The 19763-nt window shown below is 69.6% G+C and overlaps 1 protein-coding gene across 5 annotated transcripts in view; it reads left to right on the plus strand.

The window, feature by feature from the left end:
- AHDC1 (AT-hook DNA binding motif containing 1) overlaps window positions 1-19763 on the plus strand; it is a 48454-nt gene that overhangs the window by 1239 nt on the left and 27452 nt on the right. The window contains exon 1 of one of the 5 annotated variants that reach the window (XM_035345731.1): window positions 4319-4466. The exons of the other annotated variants lie outside the window; for them this stretch is intronic. The gene's annotated coding sequence lies outside the window, so the exon portion shown is untranslated. Of the gene's footprint in view, window positions 1-4318; window positions 4467-19763 lie in introns of those variants that run through there. 5 annotated transcript variants of the gene reach the window in all.

Here is a 19763-nt window from a genome sequence, read left to right on the forward strand (position 1 = left end):
GGCGATCGCCCCTTCCTCCCCCCCCCCCAAAAAAAAAATCCCCCGCCGTGCCCCATTTGCACGAGTTCAGCCGCCTCCCCCGGCCGCCCCCCCCACCCCCCGGCTCCCCCCGGGCTGCGAGCGCTGAGTGACAGCTGTCAGAGCCGGCTCCGTCCGCTAGAAGGCGGAACGGAACATGTCAACAAAATTTGGGGTTAGCCTCGCAGCCCTGGGGGGCGTGAGGAGCTCCCCCCCCCCCCCCCCCCCCCCCCCCCCCCCCCCCGGGGGGGCAGCCCCCCCCCCCCCCATCCCCTGCACCCCGGCTGGGCGCATGGGGAGCCGGTGGCGGGGGGCACCGGGGAGGGGGTGCTGGCCCCGAGTCGCGCTCTCCGCGGCGCCTTCCCCTTGCGCAGGGCTCGGCGGGTGCCTGTGGCTTCTGCTGCCGTGTCCCCCCCCGCCACCCCAAAACGTGGTTGGCCGTCAGATCCTTCCACGCACCCCCCCCCCTCCTCACAGCCCCCCGGCACCCCGTTTCTGAGCCCCCAAGCTCCTTTGGCACGCGCGGCACCGGGGACCGCGGGGACCCCGTGGGGTGGTGGGGGGCGGCTGCGGCCACCCCGCGGGGGTCACGCCGACGGCGGCCTCGAAAAGCCCCGGGGAGGGAGGCCTGGGGGCAGGTGGAGGCAGCCGGGTCCCCGCTTGTTTACTTGCCGTGGGAGGAACTGGCCCCGGCCGCGACCAGGTGGCCTTGTGCACGAAGCCACTTGGCCGGCTGCTGCGAGAGCAGCGACCAAAAGCCGCGGTCTGAGCTCATTGTGTGCTGCTGCGAGCCCCGGCGCGCCGGGGAGTCACTCCAGATTTATCCTGGCGTGACAGAGAGCAGAAGCGAGCCCCGAGGGCGCGGGCACGCATCCTGCCCGGCGCTTTGCAGCCGGGAACCCGAGCCGGGGGGCTTTCGGGGGGCACGCGGCCGAAGCGGGGGCCCCGCGTAACCCCCCCCCTGCCGGGCTTTCCAAGCCAACCCCCCCCCTCCCCGCTCCCAGGTGTCCCCTTACACTGGCTCTCCCGCTGGTCTCAGGAATTTGCAGAGGAGGGTGGTGGTGGTGGTGGTGGTGGTGGTGGTGGTGGTGGTGGTGGGGAGGGGAGGAAGGAGGGAGGGAGGGAGGGAAGGGGGGGCGGGCGGGGGGGGCTGGAGAAGGGATGGCGCGGCGCCAAATTCCGCTCTGCCATGTCTCTGTAACCTGAATAGGCCAACTCCATCCCTGGTGCGAGTCCCCCGTGGCTCCGCCGCGCTCCAATGCAGTTCGGCGCGAGGAGGTGGCCTTCGCCCGGCCGCTGTCGCGTTCCCCCCCCCCCCCCCCCCCCCCCCCAATTTCCCCCCCCCGGCACCACCACCACCACCACCAGCAGCTCCCCGAACCGGAGCCCGGCTCCTTCTCCCGAAACCGCCGCGCGCCCGCCGCCGGCACCGGGCCCGGAGGAACCGGAGGTGGCCGGGGGGAGAGGCGAGGGGCTGGCACCGCGGCGGGGCCGGGGGAGCCAAGGACGCGCGGGGAGCGGGCGGCCGGAGGGGGAGAAGCGATGGAAGCCCGTGGGAGGTTATAGGGAGCCCGGGGGGGGGCTGGCACTGCCCTGGCCTCCTTAGAGGAGGCAGCAGAGACCCGGGGCAGGCTATTTCTGCTGAGATCCCGAGGAAAGCTCTGGGAGAATTGTGGGCTTCTATAAATAGTGTGTGTCAGCCGAGTGGAAACAGGGCCTTGAAATGCTCCTGCTATTCTCCCGAGTGCTTGGAACCAGCTCTTGGTAAACAGGGCAGCGCTGGGGAGGGCTGTTTCCTACTTCCGGGCTCGCGACGGGAGCGTTTTGGGGGGGGGGAGCAGGAGGGACGGGGCCAGGGGGGGGTCACTTGGCGACAGAGCGGGGCCCCCCCACGGGGCCGGCTGCCTGATGCTGGGCTGCGGTGGGGCCGCCCGGATGCCTGGTGGCCCCTGGCTTGCGCTGAGACCCCCCCCGTCCCCTCCCCAGCGCGGCAAATTTCGGGGTTGGGATGCGCCGGGGGCGGCTGGCGCGCAGTCCTCGGGGGCTGCCGGTGTCGGGGCGGGCTCGGGTCTCCGGGGGATGCTCTGCAAAGCCCCCCCCTGGAATGGCCGGGGTGGTTCTGAGGGCTCCGTCTCGGGAGGGTTGAGGTGCAGCCCGGGCGTAAATCGCGGGGTCGCGGCGTGCTCCGTGTCCCTCTGCTCCCCACCGCTCATCCATCGAGGCTGGCGCTGGTCGGGGTTGGCGGGGCGATGGTGCCGAGCGATGTCCTGGTCCCGTGCGGGGGTCTGGGGGGGGGTAGGGGAGGGCGAGCGTTGGGCGGCCGTTGCACCCCTCTGCTGGGGACCCCTTCCTTCGGTGGCCTTTGCGCTCAGAAGGGACCTGGGGCCGTTTGCCCAGGCCATTTGGCCAGCTTTGGGCCCACCCTGACGGCCCCGGCACGGCGTGGGGCGCCGCGGTGCGTGCGGAGCTTTGCTCCCACCGAGGCGTTGCGCGAGGATCCGGCCGTGTGGCGCATGGCACCGGGTGCACGCTGCCCGGCCGCGCGTGCCGGCGTTCCCTCGTGCTGCAGACGGTAGCTCCAAAGCCGCGCCGTTAGCATTTTCCTCCCAAAACGCCACTCGGGGAAACAACCAGGGTGCCTCTGAGGTGCCCGCTGCGAGTTCGTACCGCGGTGCACGGCGAGCCGCAAGGGGCCCGGCGCGCTCCGGAGCTGGTTGGGCACCACGCAGCCCAGTTTCCCCCCAGTTTCCCCCAGTTCCACCGCCCGGTTTTGGGGTCCGTCCCCGCGGGCTGGGTGACCCGGGCGAGGGCTGGCGCGCACCCGCGCGGTGCCGGCACAGCGAAGCTCTCAGCGCCGCGTGGGTGGGAAGGGGCGAGCGCGAGTCCGTTTTGCTCTCTGCCTTTTTTTTTTTTTTTTCTTTTTTTCCCTTTTTTTTTTCCAGCCCTGCCACCGAGGGTTGTGTTTCAGAGCGGCACTTCCCGGGCGCGGGAGGGGGGCGCGCGGCGATGCCTCCGGGGAGCTCATTAAATCCGCCGCCACCCCCCCCCCCCCCCCTTCCCCCCCCCCCGCGCGCCTCGTGCTGGCCGGGATGCGGCGGGGAAGGAGGGAGGGACGTGCCGGGTGGAACCGGCTGCCCGGTGGGGACAGTTACTGGCCCAGGCAGGAACGCTGCCCCGGGGGCTCACCTGTCGGAGCACGTAGGACGGGTGCGTGCCAGCGGGGCCGTGACAAAGGCAGGCGCAGCGCCGGGGACTCCCTCCGCGCCGGGGCGAAGCCCCCGGGGGGACGCCGAGGCGGTGGGGGCTCCGGGGGCTGGCGGGGGGCTCGGGCGATGGAGGGAGAGGGGGGGCAGCAGGCGTGAGCGGGAGGGGTCGGCACACGGGCAGCGTGCGGCGATGGGGCTGGCGCGCGGATGGCGGTGCTGAAGGTGGGCGCCAGATGGGTGCTGGCAGGGGACGCGGCACCGCGGGGGCACCCGGGCATGGGGACCCCCTTTCGGTGGCCAAAAAGCAACCCGGCGCAGGCGTGAGGGCCGGCACGGCCTCGCCTGGCTCGAGGCTGGGCTGATGAGGGAGAGGCGAAACGTGGTGTCGATGCTGGCGGAGGGAGAGCAGAGAGGTTCTGGCACCCGCCAGCCCCAACCTCTGCCCTTCCCGCGGCGAAACGAGCTCCAGGCGGCGGGAGCAGCATCCCTTCCCCGCGCCGCCGCCCCCGGGGCCCCGAGCCCTGCGCACGCTCCTCGCCTCCTGCTGACTTCAGCGCATCGGCTTGGGCTCGGCGCCTGTAAATTCCTCGCAAAACCTGGGCCTAAAATATCTGGAGGAGGACGGAGGAGCGCCTTGGGCGAGGGAGATGAGATCTTCAGCTGCGGGAGAGAGGGAGGCTGCTCCGCTGCAGGCGGCGGGGCCGCGCCGGGCTCCTCCAGCTGCCGGCCCCCGGGGAATTCGCCGGGAATAAATCTCGCCCCGGCAAACTTGGTGGCTCGGCTCGGGACAGAAGCGCCCGAGGAGCGAGGGGCACCCGGGGCGGTGGCACGGGAGCGGGGCTGGGGCTGGGTGGCTGAGGAGGGACAATAAATGCTGAGAGGGAGGCGCTAGGCGGGAGCTGTGTGAGAACCAGTTTGCGAGGTCCAGATTGGCAGCAGATCCTGAACCAGGAGGAGCTGAGCATCCATACGGCCCCTGCCGAGATCAGACGAGACGACAGCGACTCGGTTTGGGGGAAGAAATTGGAGGCGGGGGAAGCTTTTTTGCTGAAATGAAATTTGAACCCCAAAGTGGGAGGGAAGTGGAGGTGGGGGGCACGGCTCTCTCCACATGGTTATTACTGCTGTTTTCCACCCAGCTGAAAGGAGAATGTAGCTTAATATGGACCCGCGGGGAGGAGAAGCGCTCGGGAACGGGGATTTGTCAGGAGGGAGCTGGGAAACAGCGAGCGAGACGTAGAGGTGAGCGCGGCCAGCGGCGTGCCCAGGGAGGTGCTGGCAGCCCGGCGGCCAGGAGAGGCCGGAGCCGGGCTGCAACAAGGCGCTATTGTTCTTGGAGAGCAGGGGGCCACCCGCGGCCCCCCCCCCCCCCCCCCCCCCCCCCCCCCTCCCCCCCCAGCTGGAGGAGCCGGCACGGATGCGGGGAGGTTGGAAGGTCGCAGGGAGAGGTTTTTCTGGGGGCTTCGTGGCCTGGCCGGGACCGGTGGGTGCCGGCGGGACGCGCGGTGCCAGGGGGTGCCGGTGGGATGGAGGCGCAGGGGCCTGGCGGGGAAAGCAGGAGGGGAAGAACTGCAGGTGAGCGGGGAGAGGGGTGAGCCACGGGGATGGGAGCGGGGCGAAATGGGGCGCTTCAGCCCTGCGGGGAGCCCCCAGCCCTGGTGCTGTCGCTGTCCCCGTGCTGCGTGCTCCCCTGGCCCTCGCCGTGCGCCGGGGCTGCCGTCGGCGTCTCGCTGCTCGCACGGAGCTGCGGGGTGCCGGCATCGGCCGCCGCGTTGCCGCAACCACAGGCTCTGCCCTGAGCAGTGCCGGTGCTCAGGGACTCCCCAGGGTGCTGCGAGCGAGCGCGGGGGATTGGCGAGAGGAGGAGCAGGGACAGGAGGAGGCGTGTGGCTGGGAGGCCGTAGCCAAGCTGGGGGAGGCGAGGGCTGGGCAGCTCTGCACAGCTGGGTTCAGCTTATCCCAGCCCTCCTTGGGATCCCCGGGGCCTGCCGTGCCCACCCCCAGCCCAGCTGGGAAGGAGAGACCCCCCCCTTATCCCCCCCCGGGGCTGGCGTTTGCTCCCCATCCCCCCTCCCCATCCCAGGTCGGCTCCCCTCTGCTGCTTCAAACGCGGAGATGCCCCGAAGGCAGCAGAGGCACCTCAGCAAGTGCACACGAAATGTTTGAGCACGCATGGGTGGCTTCAGGCTCGCTGCGGCTCTCGCCCTTCCCCGGCCCTGAAGCTGCTGCTGCTGCTGGTGTGCGCTTCTCCCCGGATTCGGGGCACCCACGGGTGCTTCTCCTCTCATCCGAGGCAGGGTGTAAGCTTTGCCCGGCGCCTCTTGCTCGGAATTCTTCCGGCTGCCCCAATGGGACCAGCGTGGCCCTGCCGTGCCGCCACGGGCGCCCGGCGCGGATGCCACCGCATCCACCACCGGCCGCGCTGATGCCGCCCACCTCCCCGAAATAGCAGTAGGACCTCTGTCCTTCATCCCCACGCCCTCCTCTTCCTCCCTGCAGCAGCAAAGCACCCTGCAGCCGGGCCCGGAGCCCGTGTCGGGGAGGGGGGAGCCGCGCTCCCCTCCCCTCCCCGGCATTCCTCGGGAGTGAAACACAAGAGCTGGCAGGGCACTCGCGCTTTCTCTGGCCTCCGCTCCTCCGATTCCTGAACAAAGCCTCCTGCCTCTCCCGGGAGCCTGAAACAGGAGAGGCGGCTGCTGGTGGATGGGAAAGGCGAGCTGTTCCCTCCTGTCCTGTGCCAGGAGCCAGGCGGTGGGACAGGGGGTGGGTGGCGGTGGGCACGGTCTCCGCGGTCCCCGGGCACCGACGTGCACGGCCGGAGCTGCCCCGCACGGGGACCGTGTCCACCCTCGGCCTCACCCCGGTGCCCCACCAAGCAGCAAACCCCCCCCCAGTGATGGGAAAGCTCCTCCGAAACCACCGTGGGCGATGCTTGGAGGGCTGGCCCAAAGGGCTGGCCAAAGGACTTCCCATCCCCGCCATCTCGCTGCGAGATGCCCATGGTATTGCTATGGAAACTGAGCCCCGGAGAGAACCGGGTTCGCCCTGGGAAGGCCCCAGTTAGCCTGGGAGAGGACCAGGTTAGCCCTGGAAAGGACCGGGTCACCCCCGGAGAGGACCAACTGAGCCCCAGTTCAGCCCCGGTTTGGTCCAGGCTCCCGGTCTTGTGCATGGAACACGGGACGGCGCATCCGGACCCGGTTTCGCCCCCGTAAGCGGGACGCTGCCTCCCGCAGCCACCTTCCCAAAGTCCGACCCCTTCCCGCAGAACAAAGCCCCCCCCTCCCCGCCGCCCCCGGTGAAGCAGGCCCCCGTCGGAGCGCAGTCCCCGACAGCGAAGGTTATTTTAATGGATGCATTACTTTAAACGAACCCTCCGCCATCTGTTCCACCCCCTAATTACGCATGCAAAAAAAGCCCATCTCACAGCCAGCGCAGGAGAAAGTAAAGATATAAGTGATTTAAATGCGCGTAGCCCCAGCTCCGCCAGCAGCTGGGGTGGGCTGCGCTCCCCTCCTTCCTCCCGGAGGAAGAAGAGGAGGAGGATGGTGGCCAGCCCCGGTGCTGGCAGAGGTCCCCCCCCGGTCCTCCCTGCAGCCCCCCCGGAGGTTGTGGTGGAGGCTGAGCAGTGGGAGCGCAGGGGGACAAGGAGGGGTTCGGGGGGGTCCCCAGCCCGGCTGAGGTCGGTGGTGTCTCGGTGAGGTCCTGCAGCTCCCGTGCGTGGCCCCCGTGGTGACGTTGGGGGGGTCCTCGTCCTGCAGGAGCCTCACCTGGGGACGCGGGGGGGACAGTGGGATGGCAGCAGGGTGACAGTGGGGCTGGGGCCCCGCTCTGTTCCCCACAGCTGTCGGGTTGGTGCTGGGGGGCTCATCCTCGCAGCCCCCCAGGATCTCGGGGGGATGTTGGGGAGCTCCAGGGATGCGGCAGGGGCAGCCGGGGAGGGCTCAGCACCTGCAGGCTGTGCTGGGGGGGCCTTTCCGCAGCCACAGCTGCATTTCCAGGAGCTGTCCCCAAATCCCAGGCCCCGCAGTGCCTGGGGGCGATGCTCGGTCCTGGTGCTTTGTCCCCGGGGGTTGCAGGGAAGCAGAAGATGAGCGCGGGGGGGGACAGGGAAGAAGACCTCCAATGAGGCAGAGCCCGCGGGTAGCTGAAAAAAAAATGACATTTCCAAGTCAGCCTCCTGCTTCTGGGGGCTGGCAGCGTGCTGGGGGTGACAGCACACCAGGACCGCGGGGCTGGGGGCTGAACCCGTTCAAAGACCCCGTCCCCGGGGCTGTCCCCGGCGTGACTCAGTTTCCCCCATCCCCTCCCCACCCCTCTCCCCACCCCGGGTGCCGTCTCCCCTCTCCCTCCGTCTCCCTCTCTCCGTGCCTGACTGCAGCAGATGCGCCAGCTCTGCAGGAAGAGGGAATTAAGTTGGGCTGGAGGAATTTTAAAGATTGCTGCAGGCCTGAGGGTCTTAGATACCCCTGTGGAGATGGGCAGTCATGCAGAATTAATCCTATCGGCAGCCTGGCTCGCCTTCAGCCGGTGCAGATCTCCAGGAGAGCGCGAGGGAGCGCGGGGGGCGATGCTGGGGGCAGCTGGGCGAGCACCGGCGCCTCTCGGCGTTGATGGGAAATTAATAATGAAAAATTAAAGCCCCAACTCAGCCTTCCCGCGGCCCGGAGGTGGGACTGGCAGGGGGAGGAGGCGGGTGAATTGTGCAAGGCTTAAGGAAAACCTGTTTGCCGTAGCGAGCGGAGCCCCGGTGGCGCGGGCAAGCAGCAGGGGAGCGCGCCGGGGCCGCATCCTGATCTCGTTGGAGGCTGCTGGGGTGCAGCCGGGGCTCGGCGTGGGGCTGGCGTCGTGGCTGGAGCTCGGTGTCACCCCAAACCCGGCTGTTTGCAACGGGCTCCTGCAGCCACCGGGCTCAGCGTGGGGTTCAGCGCCAGCGCGGGGGGCACGGGGACGCGCTGGATGTCCCCACGTGCTGCGACAGCCACGTGCCGCAGAGCCCAGGGTGGCATCTGCTCACCCCGTGGCTCTGCCAGCCCTGCAGGCACCGGCGTCCCCATTGTCCCTCCCGGTCAGCGGGGACCGCAGTGCCACCAGGCCACCGCGCTCGGTGGCCCCGTGACGCTGGGCAGGGTGGCAGCTGCCTCGGAGCCCTCTGCTCCTGTTTTATAAATAATGCAGCGCCCAGGCGCGCACCGGTGCCGGGTGCTGTCAGCCCATCCGGGTGACACCGTGCCGCCACCCCACCCCGGCAAGCAGGAGGCAAACCTCAATGTCCCTGCGCCCCCTTCTTTGTCCCCCCCAGCCCCAAATACCGGGGACGGGCGGTGGCCGCGGCGGGGGTCCCGCGGCGACCCCACGTGCCGTCCCCGCGCCTCGTGGCAGCGGCGGCGCCGATGGCGGCGCGCAGCTTGCAGGGTTGCCATGGCAATGTGCTGGCGCTAACGAAGCCGAGTAAACATTAACTAACGAGGGAGAGCCCCGCGCGGGTCAGGGCTGGGGGCTGCAGGAGCCGGGGGGGAGCTCGGAGCCGTGGCGGGGGCCTGGTGCAGCGGGAGCATCCCCGGACCCCTCGCCGGGCTGCGCCCCCCGGTGCACCGAGCCCTGCTGGGGGCTGGAGGGGGAAATGTCCCCAGGGCTGGGACACCGGGGGCCCTGTCCCCTTCTGGGGCCACCCTCCGTGGGAAAGGGACAGCCCCGAGGACGCTGGCGTGCCGTGCAGGGGCCGAGCATCGCCGTGGGTGCCGGTGGGATGCAGCGCGCCGGCCATCGGCGCCCTCGTTGTGCTCGCAGCCCTCTCGCAGCACCCATGGGTGCAGGGCAGGGAGCCTGGGGCGTCTCTCAGCCGCTGCCACCGCCTGCAGTTGTCACCGTGACTCAAGTCCCCGTGTCCCTCCCTGCTGTCCTGCCCTGGGGACCCTACACCGGGGTCAGGGTGGGGGTCAGCCCCCACGGCAGGGCCCCGCGGTGCCGAAGGTCCCCTCTGCAGCTGGGGGCGCGGTGCTGGCAGCTCATTAGAGGGAGGTGCAGGTGCCCCGGGTACCTTCCTCCTCCCAGACGGCTCCTAATGAACGGCCGCTAACGAGCGCCTGCTCGGGTAGAGGCTGATTGGCGAGCAGGCACCGGGGGAGCCACGCACAGGAGCTTTTTTGGGGGGACTGCAAGGGGCCCAACGCCTACCCTGGTGAGCCTTCCCTCTGCGCTGCGCACGCGGCCGCTGCGCCATGCACGAGGGCCCCGTGTCCCTGCCCCGTGCCACCCTCCCACCCAGGGACGGGGCTGTCACCGTCCCCCCAGGCGTGGCAGCGCCGCTCCGTGCCCGCTGGGCGGGTGGGTGCTGGGGCCGGATGGGAGCACAGGGACATGGCTTGGGGAGGGGGCTCGTGTCGCCCCCCCCAGCCCCATTTTTAGTCCTATCATCTGAAGCCACCCCCCCCTTCATGGGCCTGTCTGCCTGGGGAGGGGGTCGAAGGCCCACGACTCCCATTCTAACGCCCCCACCCCAAAACCACCCCGCGGGCGCCGGTGTTGGAGCAGCGATGGGGGCAGGTCTGTGGGTACTGCAGAAAGGGCGGGCGGGCGGGCGGGGGGGGGGGGGGGGCTGCATGGCTGGTGGGGGGGGGCCTTTAGGCTGTAAACGAGCATCTCGTCCCCCTCCTTCCCCCCCCACCGGACTAATCTCCTGCCAAACCTGCTCTTCCTGCAGCGCCCTTCCCTGGGGCCGCAGGGCGCCCACCCCCTGCCCCAGCTGCTATTTTGGGGGCGGCGAGGGGGGGGCTCAGCCCTTGCCTTGTGGGGCCAGGAGAGGCCGGGTCCGTCCCCCCCCCCCCCCCCCCCCCCCCCGGCCAAAGGGAGCCCTAATCCTGCGTGTCACGGTGCCCGGCTCCGCGGTGGCTAATTGCAGCGTCCCCAGCTGAGGATTAGGGTTTAAAGCGGGGAAGGAGCAGCGGGAGCAGATGAGCTCCCGAGCAACAAAGCTCCCGTTTTCCTGCAAGCCACTTTTATTAGGGGGGTAATTAAAAGCTGACGGGAGGCGAAAATTACAGGGAGGGTCGAGCCGAGGGAAGGGGCCACCCAAATCCCCCCAGCTTGAGCCCTGGGGGGCTGCCTCGTCGCAGGGCGTGCGGGATCCCGAGGTGATCCCGTGGCCACCAGCGGGGACAATCCCGGTGCCCGGCGCTGCCCCGAGGGCCAGGATGGGGCCTGGGCGCCCTGCCCCGCTCCCCCCGCAGCGTTCCTCCCCGCCTCGCCGCGCTGGCAGGGCAGGAGGCAGCGAGGTGCTGGGCTGGTGGAGGAAACCCAAAAGGCGGCCCCTATGAAAGGGGCTTTGTGTGCCCGGGAAGGAGCAACCCTCCTCCTCCTCCTCCTCCTCCTCCCCACGTTGCAGGAGCGCGGGTGAACCTTGGGCGCTGCGTAATCGGGGCTCGGTGCTGCCGGTCGGGGCGCTGAGCTGGGCACCCACGGCGTCCCTCTGGTCCGAGGGGACTTTGAAGGTGGTGCAGGCACCGGTGTGGCCGGGGCGAGAGCCGCCCCTGTGCCCGTGCTGCCTGCTGCTGCCATGGTGCGTGGCAGGACACCCCCAGGAGCAGGGGGCACCGTGGGTGCTGGGGGAAACTGAGGCACGGAGCAGCGTGGCAGCCGGGCTGTCCTGCAGCCTCCTGGCCCGCTCGGCGTCCCCGAAGGGCTTTTTTTTTTTCCCAGTGCTTACAACCAGGGGAAATGTGCTGGGTGACCCAGTCCCCGGGGTCACGCTGGTCCCCGTGGGACCGTGCTGGGCCATCGTGGCCCAGGTGGCGCAGGACAGCACGTCCCTGCAGCCCCCCCGGGGCCGGCTGCTCTGCCGATACCGCAGGTGAGTGGAGGCAGAGGGACGTTGTCCCCTGTCCTCTTCCTGCCACCAGCATCGCCCTCGCCCTGGCACCACCGCCTGCCTCAGTTTCCCTTCCCACTCACTCACACGCCGGCTCCAGCCCAGAGGGACCCCGGATCGCCCGGAGGGACCCCGGATCACCCCGGGGGGTTTGACCCACACTGGCCAGCCTGGCTGCCCCTGTGGATGTGGCCGAGGTTCCCAGGGAAGGGGGCACGGCACAGCAGCGGGTGTTTCACAGTGCCCCGTGCACGTCCCAGGCAGAAGCTCCCGGCACCGGGGTCCCGGCAGGGTCCCCCCGGTGGGTGCCTGGCCCCGGCTCCCGCGCCCTGGCTCCGTCGGGTGGCGGGGTGCTTGTTCTCCGCCTGGACAGGAAGACGAATGAATTCCATTACGGGATCGCGATTTTATTCCACGTGTCAGGGAGCCTGAGATTAACTTGCTCACCAGGCTGTGACAAACCCAGACACCCGCGTGCACGGGCTCGGGCGCTGGGGCTTCGCACGCTCGCCGGGCACGGAGCCGCCTGAGACCCTGCTGTGCCCCCGCCGGCCCCCCAAGGGCGAGCAGGGCCGTCCTCATCCTCCCTCCTGCTGGCTGGAAGCCCCCCTGGCACCTGGGAGGGTGCCCGGCGCTGCCACCATGCTGTCCCCTGTCCTAGAGGTCCTTCAGGCCCCCGAGGACGCAGGTGGGTGGGGACCCCCGCAGCCTCCCCGCACGGCTCCCTTGCGCACGTCACCATGCCAGGACGCCCGCATGCCTCCCAAAAACCAGGCTGGGAACGAGGCAGGAGGGGGGAGATGGGGGCTCGGGCGCTTTGTGGGGCGGAGCGAGGCCTCTCACAAGAGCTGGCGGAGCTGGGGACGTGCCAGCCCCGTTTCACTCCAGTCAAGCAGCTGCCCACCCCGGGAGAGCGAGCTGGGGCCATGCATCCGCGTGCGTGGGGCCGTGCCGTGCTGTGCCGTGCTGTGCCGTGCCATGTTGTGCTGTGCCGTGCCACGTTGTGCTGTGCTGTGCCATGCTGTGCCACGTCGTGCCTGGTGTTGCTGTGCCGTGCCACGCTGTGCTCTGCCATGCCGCGCCGTGCTGCACCGTGCCATTCCGTGCCGTGCTGCACTTTGCCACGCCGTGCCGTGCCGTGCCGCGCCGTGCTTTACTACACCATGCCGTGCTGTGCCGTGCTGTGCCATGCAGCGCCGTGCCGTGCCGCGGGGCTGGCTGCTCTCCCCTTGCCGCCCCCCCCCTGCGCGGGCGCAGGCAGCTGGCTCTGTTTGCTGGAGGCTTTGCGCATTCCAGTTCTTGGGTCACTCGCCTTCAAAACCTCTCCGGGGACGGAGGCAGTTGGGAGCTGTAACAAACAACCGAAGGGCTCCGATGACGCCCGCGCCTGGCGCTGAGTGCCAGCACCAGGGGGGGTCCGGGGAGGGGGTGGCGCAGCCCCCCTTTTTCCCTCGCACAGCACCAGGCGGGAGGGCAGCCTGGGGGGGTCCTGCTGCAAACACACACGGGACTGGGGCTCGTGGTTGGGGAAGGGGGGAGGCACCTCTGAGTGGTCTCCTTGCGGGACGTGGTCACGTCCCGGGGAGTGGCGGGGTGTGCAGGAGGGATGCCACCGTCCCCAACACCCGGGGCACCAGCACCTGGCCAGGATTGGTGCGTGGAAGGGTGATGGAGCCCGGCGGGCGGCCACCTTGCTGCAAGAGCAGCGTGCCTGGGGCCGCTGGGGCTCCAGGCTGGTTAATGTGTCCTGGAATGTGTGCCAGAGCCGTCCCGGGGAGATCAAGGGTCCGCGCGGAGCCGCGGGAGCGCGGTGGCACTCGGGGGCTGCCGGGGCCGCGCGTCGGGGAGGCTGGGCGGCGCGGGAAGGTCAGGCTTGGCCAGATGCAGCCACTCCACCCTCCTCCAGTGCTTTGCACATTAATGCAAATGCACTGGCCTGAGTGGTTCATTAGCAGCATGTGGAATGGAATAATGCATCCGCATCCCATTAGCCTAATGAAAAAAAGGGAGCCGGCACCTGGAACAAAGCTGCCGACTCTTGGCGAGTGCTCTGGCTCGGCCATGCTGGGCCATGGGGCCCCCCCTTTCCTTCCCTTCCCTCCCCTTCCCTTCCCTTCCTCTCCCTTCCTTTCCTTTCCCTTCCCTCTGCCGCCCCGCTCGCCCCGGCCGCCTCCTGCACCCGCCTCCGAGCATCCTCGCGTCCAGCACGGCCGAAGGGGGCCGCGGGTGCCCCCACCTTGGGGTGCTCCCCGCTCTCCAGCCGGCACGGGGGGACCGGGGAGACCCCAGGCCGGGCGGTGCCGGTCCCGGGGGGGTGGCAGCGTTGGGCCCGAGTGGCGCAGAGGCGCTGGCCGGGTGTCGGTGCCGGGCGGAGAGATGTCCCCGAGTGTCTCTGGGGCTGGGAGCGCAGAGCCTGAAGGATTAGAGGAAACATTGCCAAACAAACCAGGCTGTGCCGGAACCAATTAGCCTCCAGCAGGCAGAGTTTCAGATGCTGTTATTTCTGCCTCTTCTCTTTCTCTGCCTCCTTCTGTCTCCCTCTCTCTTCCCCCTTTTCCCCCCTCCCCGGCCCTCCCCAGCCCCTCCTGCCCGCCCCCAGCATCTCTGCCGTCTCCATTCCTCTCCGTGTCGGAGCTTGTTTTGGGCACTGGCTTTGGAGTGAGTCATGCCGCGCGTAGGGGATTTTAAAAGCTTTCTGCTGTCGCTGGGAGCCGGTTTGGGCTGCTCTGACACTGGGGGTGGAGCGCGGCGCGCTGCAGACAGCCCTCGTCTGGGGAACCCAAAAATCCCCCGCCCACCCCGCTCCAAACCCCCCGGTCCCCCCAAAACCGCCGGGGTCCCGTGGCCCCATGAGCTTGGGGCCGGGCCCCGGCCACCCCAGCCAGCCGCTGAGTCACAGCCGAAACTTTCGAGCCGTTGGAGCTTCCTCCGTGAGGCCCCTCGCCGAGGAAGTGGGCTGCCGGGGCGTCGAGGCTGCCGGGGCGGTTACCCCGGCCCCGGCCTGGGCCGGGCGCGCAGGCGCACGGGGAGAGGGCGCTGGGGCTCGAAGCGTGGGAGATTTCCACCCCCCCCGGCCACCTCCGCCAAGCCCCGGGGTGGGGGCCCCCGCGGCGTGACCCTGCCGCTGGTCCGCAGCTGGCCCCGGCTTCCCTTCCTCCTCCTCCTCCTCCTCCTCTTCTTTCTCCTCCTCTTCCTCGCCTTGAGCTGTGCTGCCGAGGGACTGCAGCTCCCGTGGATCAGGAGGAGATTTAGGTCAAGCGCTCGACTGAGTCGAAACAGCCATCTGTGTGCGGAGGAAAGCGGCCACCCAGCGCCCCCGGAGCGCCCGGCACCGCCGCCCTGCCCGCCGCCCGGCACCGCCGCAGCGCCCGCGGCGAAAACCCCGATGGGGGCAGAACAAAAACCCCCAAAACTAAACCGCCCCCCCCCCCAAAAAAAAAAATCCATCGCCCTCCACCTCTGCCTGTTGGCATCGCTGGCAAACGAAGGGGAAACCGGGCAGGGCGCCGGGCCAAGGTCGCCCTGACACGCCGCGGGCGCTGCACAGGCTGGGTGCGGGCGCGAGGCTGGGGCCGGCCCCGGGCGCCCGGGTGCAGGCAGGGAGGGAGGCGCGGGCGGGAGCAGCGGCGCTGGCCACGGGCCCGGCACCGGGGCTCCTGGGTTCCTGCAGGAACAGGGTGGAGCGGGAGGAGGCCGGGGAGCTGGTGTCATCCCGGCCGCGGCGGGGGGTGCGCTTCCCTCGCGGGGCGGCGGAGAGGGAAGGGGGCTCGGCGCCGGCTGCGGGGCGCGAGGGGTGCGCCCGCTCCGTGCCTCGGTTTCCCCGAGTGGCACTCGGGGTGCGGGCCGCACGGCGGGGTTCGGAGGCGGGTGTGGAGGCGGCCCCGGCCCCTCCTGCTCCCCACCTGCCGGCTTCTTCTCGCTTTCTCTGTTTCCTTCCGGAGCTTTTTCGCTCGCCGGCGTTTCCCTGCCGCTGCTCCTCTGCACACGCCCGGCTGCGGGGAGAGGAAACGGGGCCGGGGAGGCCGAGGGGGGCTCCCAGCTCCATGCACCCCGCCGGCACCGCAGCCGGCAGGGCTGGGGGTGCTCCCCGGCACCTCGCCCCCTGTGCTCCCCACCCGCACCCCGCCGAGCCCCTCGGGAGCCCCTTGGCCGATGGGTGCCGCCTGGTAAGGAGCTTTGCCCAGCCCCGCCGCCTGTTTGCCATTAATCCGGCCTCAGCTATGGGATTAAGCGTGGGGAGAGCTTTGGGGAGCCCGGTTTTTGGAGGTTTTGGCCGGGAGGGGATGTCCCCATGTGGGTGCCGTGCCACGCCGGAGCGGGTCCTGCCACCCAGCCCGGCTCGCTCCCTGCTCACGTGGCCGGGGAGCGGAGCAGGCAGGAGCATCCGTGCGCTGCGCCGTGCCGGGAGTGGGGCTGGCGTGTCCCCAGCCTTCATCCGCATCCCTCCTCTCCCTCCCTGCCTCGCACTTGCACAGCAGCATCCAGGCACGTGCAGGCGCGCGGCGAGGCGGCTCCGAGCGGGGCCCAGAGGAGGTGTCTGGCGTGGGGACGAGGGATATGGGCTCAGGGTGGGCTCCGATCAGGGGTGCCGTCCTGATTTCCCCCTGGCCCCGGGTCCCCGGGGAGGCCGGGGTTGTTCGGAGGGGGCTGGTGGATGCCGGGAGCTCAGCGGTTCTTTATGGTCTCAGAGGGCTCCATTAATTCTTTAAATATCCAGCCTTTCCAGGTGGGTTTTGTTGAAAATTAATTTCCGGAGCTATTTTAATTTTGCTGTATTTAATTTGCTGTTTATTTTAATTAATTAACGTCGGGAAAATCTCTTCTCCCTAGCATCCTGCAGCCGTCTGGGGTGGCTGCACCCGGGAGGTGAGAGCAGGGGGTGTTGGGGGCGCGAGGGCGAGGGGCTCCGGGAGAGGGGGGAGCACCCATCCCCGCCGTGCCCACCCATCCCTGCAGCACCCTGCCCGGGGAAAAGGGGTTCTAGCACCCACCTGCCCGCCGGGATGGCAGTGCAAGGACGGGCAGCGTGGCCGAGTGCATCGGGAACGGGTGCAGGGAGGCGGCGAGCTGGGTCCCTGCCCAGCTCCGTCCTCGGCTCCGCCGCTCGCCTGGCACCGGGGGGGTTGTTGCCGGCTCCCCCGGGATGGTTGGGATGGTTGGGATGGTTGTTGCGTCTCCCGGCGGGGAGATGGGCTGGGTGCAGCTTGCAGCCACCTTCCTCCTCCTCCTCCTGACAGCTCCGGGGACCCAGAGCCCGTGCAGGGGGTCCGGCACCACGGGGACCCAGCGGCGGGGCCGTGCCAAGGGGCAGGGCGATGCTTTCAAAGCCAGCACCGGGCTGTTTGCTGCCAGCCGTGCCCATGCCGAGGGATGCGGGGCTGGGCTCAGCCTCACCCCACACCTCCCCGCGCCCGGCGCTCGGTGGTCCCAGCTGGGAAAAGCAGCCCCGGGGCTGGCCGGGGCCGGCTCAACCCCGTGCCAAGGCCGGGAGGGGGGCCAGGGGGGGTCTGGCTTGGGGGTTGGCGAGGGGGGGGAAGGGACTGAGCCGCCTTCCTACAGATCAAGGCCTCTGGTCTCTTGCATGTCTAGACACTGCCACACACACCTAATGTGGTTCTTGGCAGGAGCCGCGGCTGCTCTCCCGAGGTTAATTGCCGCGCGCGGAGCGCTGCAGACAGATAGCCGGGCTCCGCTCTGCCCCCGAGGACGCCCGACGGACTGCGGGGCGAGGGGCCCCGTGCCCACCCCGAGCCCCACACCAGCTCCCGGGGATGCTCGGTGTCCCCGGGGGACCAGGAGGGGTGTGCACGGCCAGGCGGCTGGGCGCAGAGCTGGGGGGGAGCACGTTTGGAGAGGGGCGAGCTGCGCTCGGCGAGGGGCTGGTGGTCCCCCGGGGGGCTTCGTGCACGGGGGCCGGGTGAGCGCGCACGGGGCAGGAGAAGAGTTAACGGCCCCGGGAGGCGCCGGCACAGCCTCTCCCTGCTCGCCGCGTCCTCCCCGCTGCCTCGTGGTCTTGGCAAGGCGGCTGGGCTAGATAAGGGGAAGCACGGCGGGGGGAGCCGGACAAAGGCAGAGCCTTATTCAGCCTGCGTGGCCGGATCCAGCCTCCGGAACGGGAGCCGGAGAGAGCCACGGCAGGGGCTGGGGCGGGAAGAGCTGTTTCATCCTGCGGCCGAACATCTGGCTGAAAGCAGAGCTGGGCGCGGGCAGGGAAAGGGACGGCGCCGGGGTGCGGTGGTGGGGTGCAGCTGCAGGGGCGATGCCTGGGGCTCTGCCGGCCCCAAGCACCCGGGGACGTGATGGATGAGCCCGTTCCCAGCGGCTGCTTTTGCAGAGGAGCCGAGCACAGCCAGAAACCCGCACCCACTGAGCTGGGCACCCAGGGGGGCTGCGCTGCACCAGGGTCAGGCAGGACCCACCTCCCTCTGGCTTTCCCATGTGCAGAGCAGCCCTTGGTCGGGGCCGGCCCCAGCTCCCTCGTGCAATTTTCGAGGTGCAGCAGCGCAGAGCGGGGATGGGAAGTGGTGGCCTCACCCCAAAGGCGCGCGGAGGGGGAAGCACATCGGCCGCTGGAGAGATCCCCCAGCACGACTTCCCCTGCCACGCGCGGGGCCGGCGCTGGCGCCGACATCCGGACTCGGTCCCCCCGCGCACCGAGCCCCAGCCCCGGGACCTGCCCCGCACGGCATCCCCAGGGACCCGGGCGAAGGTTTCGTTCCAAGCTGTGTTTTGGTTTGGGGTTTCGTCATGTTTTCATGGCAGGGAATTTCCGTTCCTAACCAAAGACAAGGGAAAGAAAAAAAAAAAAAGAAAAAAAAACACACAAAAAAACCTGCGTTGAATTTTGGCCAGTGAAATGGGATGTTTCCATTCTTGTTTTGGCTTTTGGCAGCCCCAAACTGCAGCCAGTGGAAGAAACTGTCTTTGTGGAAATGCTGCTGGCCTGCTTCGTGCCGCGCTATGGCTGCGGCGCGGCCCCTTCCCGTCGGGCTCTCCGAGCTCCTGCCCTCGTGGCCGAGCGGCTCGGGGGGCATCTGGGGGGCTTCGGGTGCGGCGCAGGGGGGGTTGCACAGGCAGAAACTTGCAGAGAGCGTGAGAAGGAGCTCGAACCCTCCCGAGCGGCGCAGGCAACCGTTCCTCCGGCCCCTTTTGAACTCGGCTCTCTCCTCCCCGCGGCTGCGCTGGCTGCGCCGCGCGTTGCTCTTTGCCTGTTCCGCAGAGGACATTGCCATGAGAACGGGATCTTTGTTTCGCGGGGAGCGTCGACACGAAGCAGGCGAGCGGCTGCAAGGACACCGGTGGCACGGAGCTGGCGGCTCCCACTTGTCCTTGCAGCGGGTCGCTCTCTCCTCCCCAGCTGGCGGCAGAGCCGCGTTTTGCTCCAGCGCGCGCCGCGCGTCGCCGTCCTCCCGCCGTGCGCCGCCTCCCCTCCCTCCCCTCCCGGCCCTTCCAGCGTCACCCAGCGTCCCCGAGGAGCCCCTCGGGCCACCCTGCCATGCTCCCGAGCCTTTTGGGGTGTGTCCCCCCCCCCCAAATTGGGGAAGCGGCGCTGCGGCGGGTGGGCTTTGGAGGAGCAGCCTCTGCAGTGCTTAAATGAGGTTGCTCCCCCCCCCTCCTCCCCGGCCACGCTAGGAAGAATTACAGTAGGCCAGGCATCTGTTCTGGCAGAGCCGAGCTAAAGAGCTTGTCCTGGGCTTGGCAGCCCAGCCGGCGCAGCCGACAGCTTTTCCAAGGGCAGCCTTGGCGGGTGCAGAGCAGCAGGTTGACATTGCAGGAGGAAGAGGAGCCCTGCAGTGCCGGCACCGGCCCCGCGCCCCTCTCCTCGTGCCGGGCGGTGGGGTGGTGGGGGCATGGGGGGGGGACGCCGGTGGGTCTGCGGGAGGGTGGCGGGCTGGGGGATGCTGGCAGCAAACACCCCGTCCTGCGGCAGGTCTTTGTTAGGGCTGTGTGGTGCTGGGTGCGACCACCCGCACCCCTGGGCTGATGGTAACGAGGGGCGCAGCGGGCGCGCTGGCACCGGGGCGGTGAGCTGACCCCGCGTGGGATCGGGGTGGGCATGGGAGGCGGGCTTGGAGGAGCCCCCCCCCGTTCAGAGATCTCCTTGGTGGTGCCCCCCCCGGCTCGGAGGGTCAGGCTCAGCCTGATTTGTGCGTGCTGATGGCAGGAGGACGGCTGGGGCCGCGCTCGCTGCGTGCCTGCAGGCAGAGGGAGAGCCAGAAGCCACAGGGCTGGCTGAGGGAGGGGGGAAGGATTGGTCCCCACGAGGTGCTGAGCAGCCCCTTGCTTCCCGTGGGACGCAGTTAGCAGGGAACCGATCCCCAGAACCCCACCAGCAGCTTCTCAGCTGTGTGACTCGGGGTCCCTCCACATCCCCACCCGGCCGATGGGCGATGGACGCCTGGCAGCCCCCCGCGGTCCCACCGCCTCCCGCTGTCCCCATCAGCGCCGTGGGACCCATGGGGCTCCCCAGCCAGGGGGGGCAGGTGCGTGGTGCTATCCGAAATGGCATCCCCTCCACCTTCTGGTGCTTTTCTCCACCCCACCACAAAATTATCTCAAGCTGTGGCCGTCCTGGTGGCACAGCGCAGCGTGGGGCTGAGCCCCCAGCGCCGCCGCACGCCTGGCCGGGGGCTCAGCCTCCCCTTTCACCCCCCGAGCCCCTCCGTGTCCCT

This window comes from Oxyura jamaicensis, chromosome 23 (genome assembly GCF_011077185.1).
Source record: "Oxyura jamaicensis isolate SHBP4307 breed ruddy duck chromosome 23, BPBGC_Ojam_1.0, whole genome shotgun sequence".
Lineage (NCBI taxonomy): Eukaryota > Metazoa > Chordata > Aves > Anseriformes > Anatidae > Oxyura > Oxyura jamaicensis.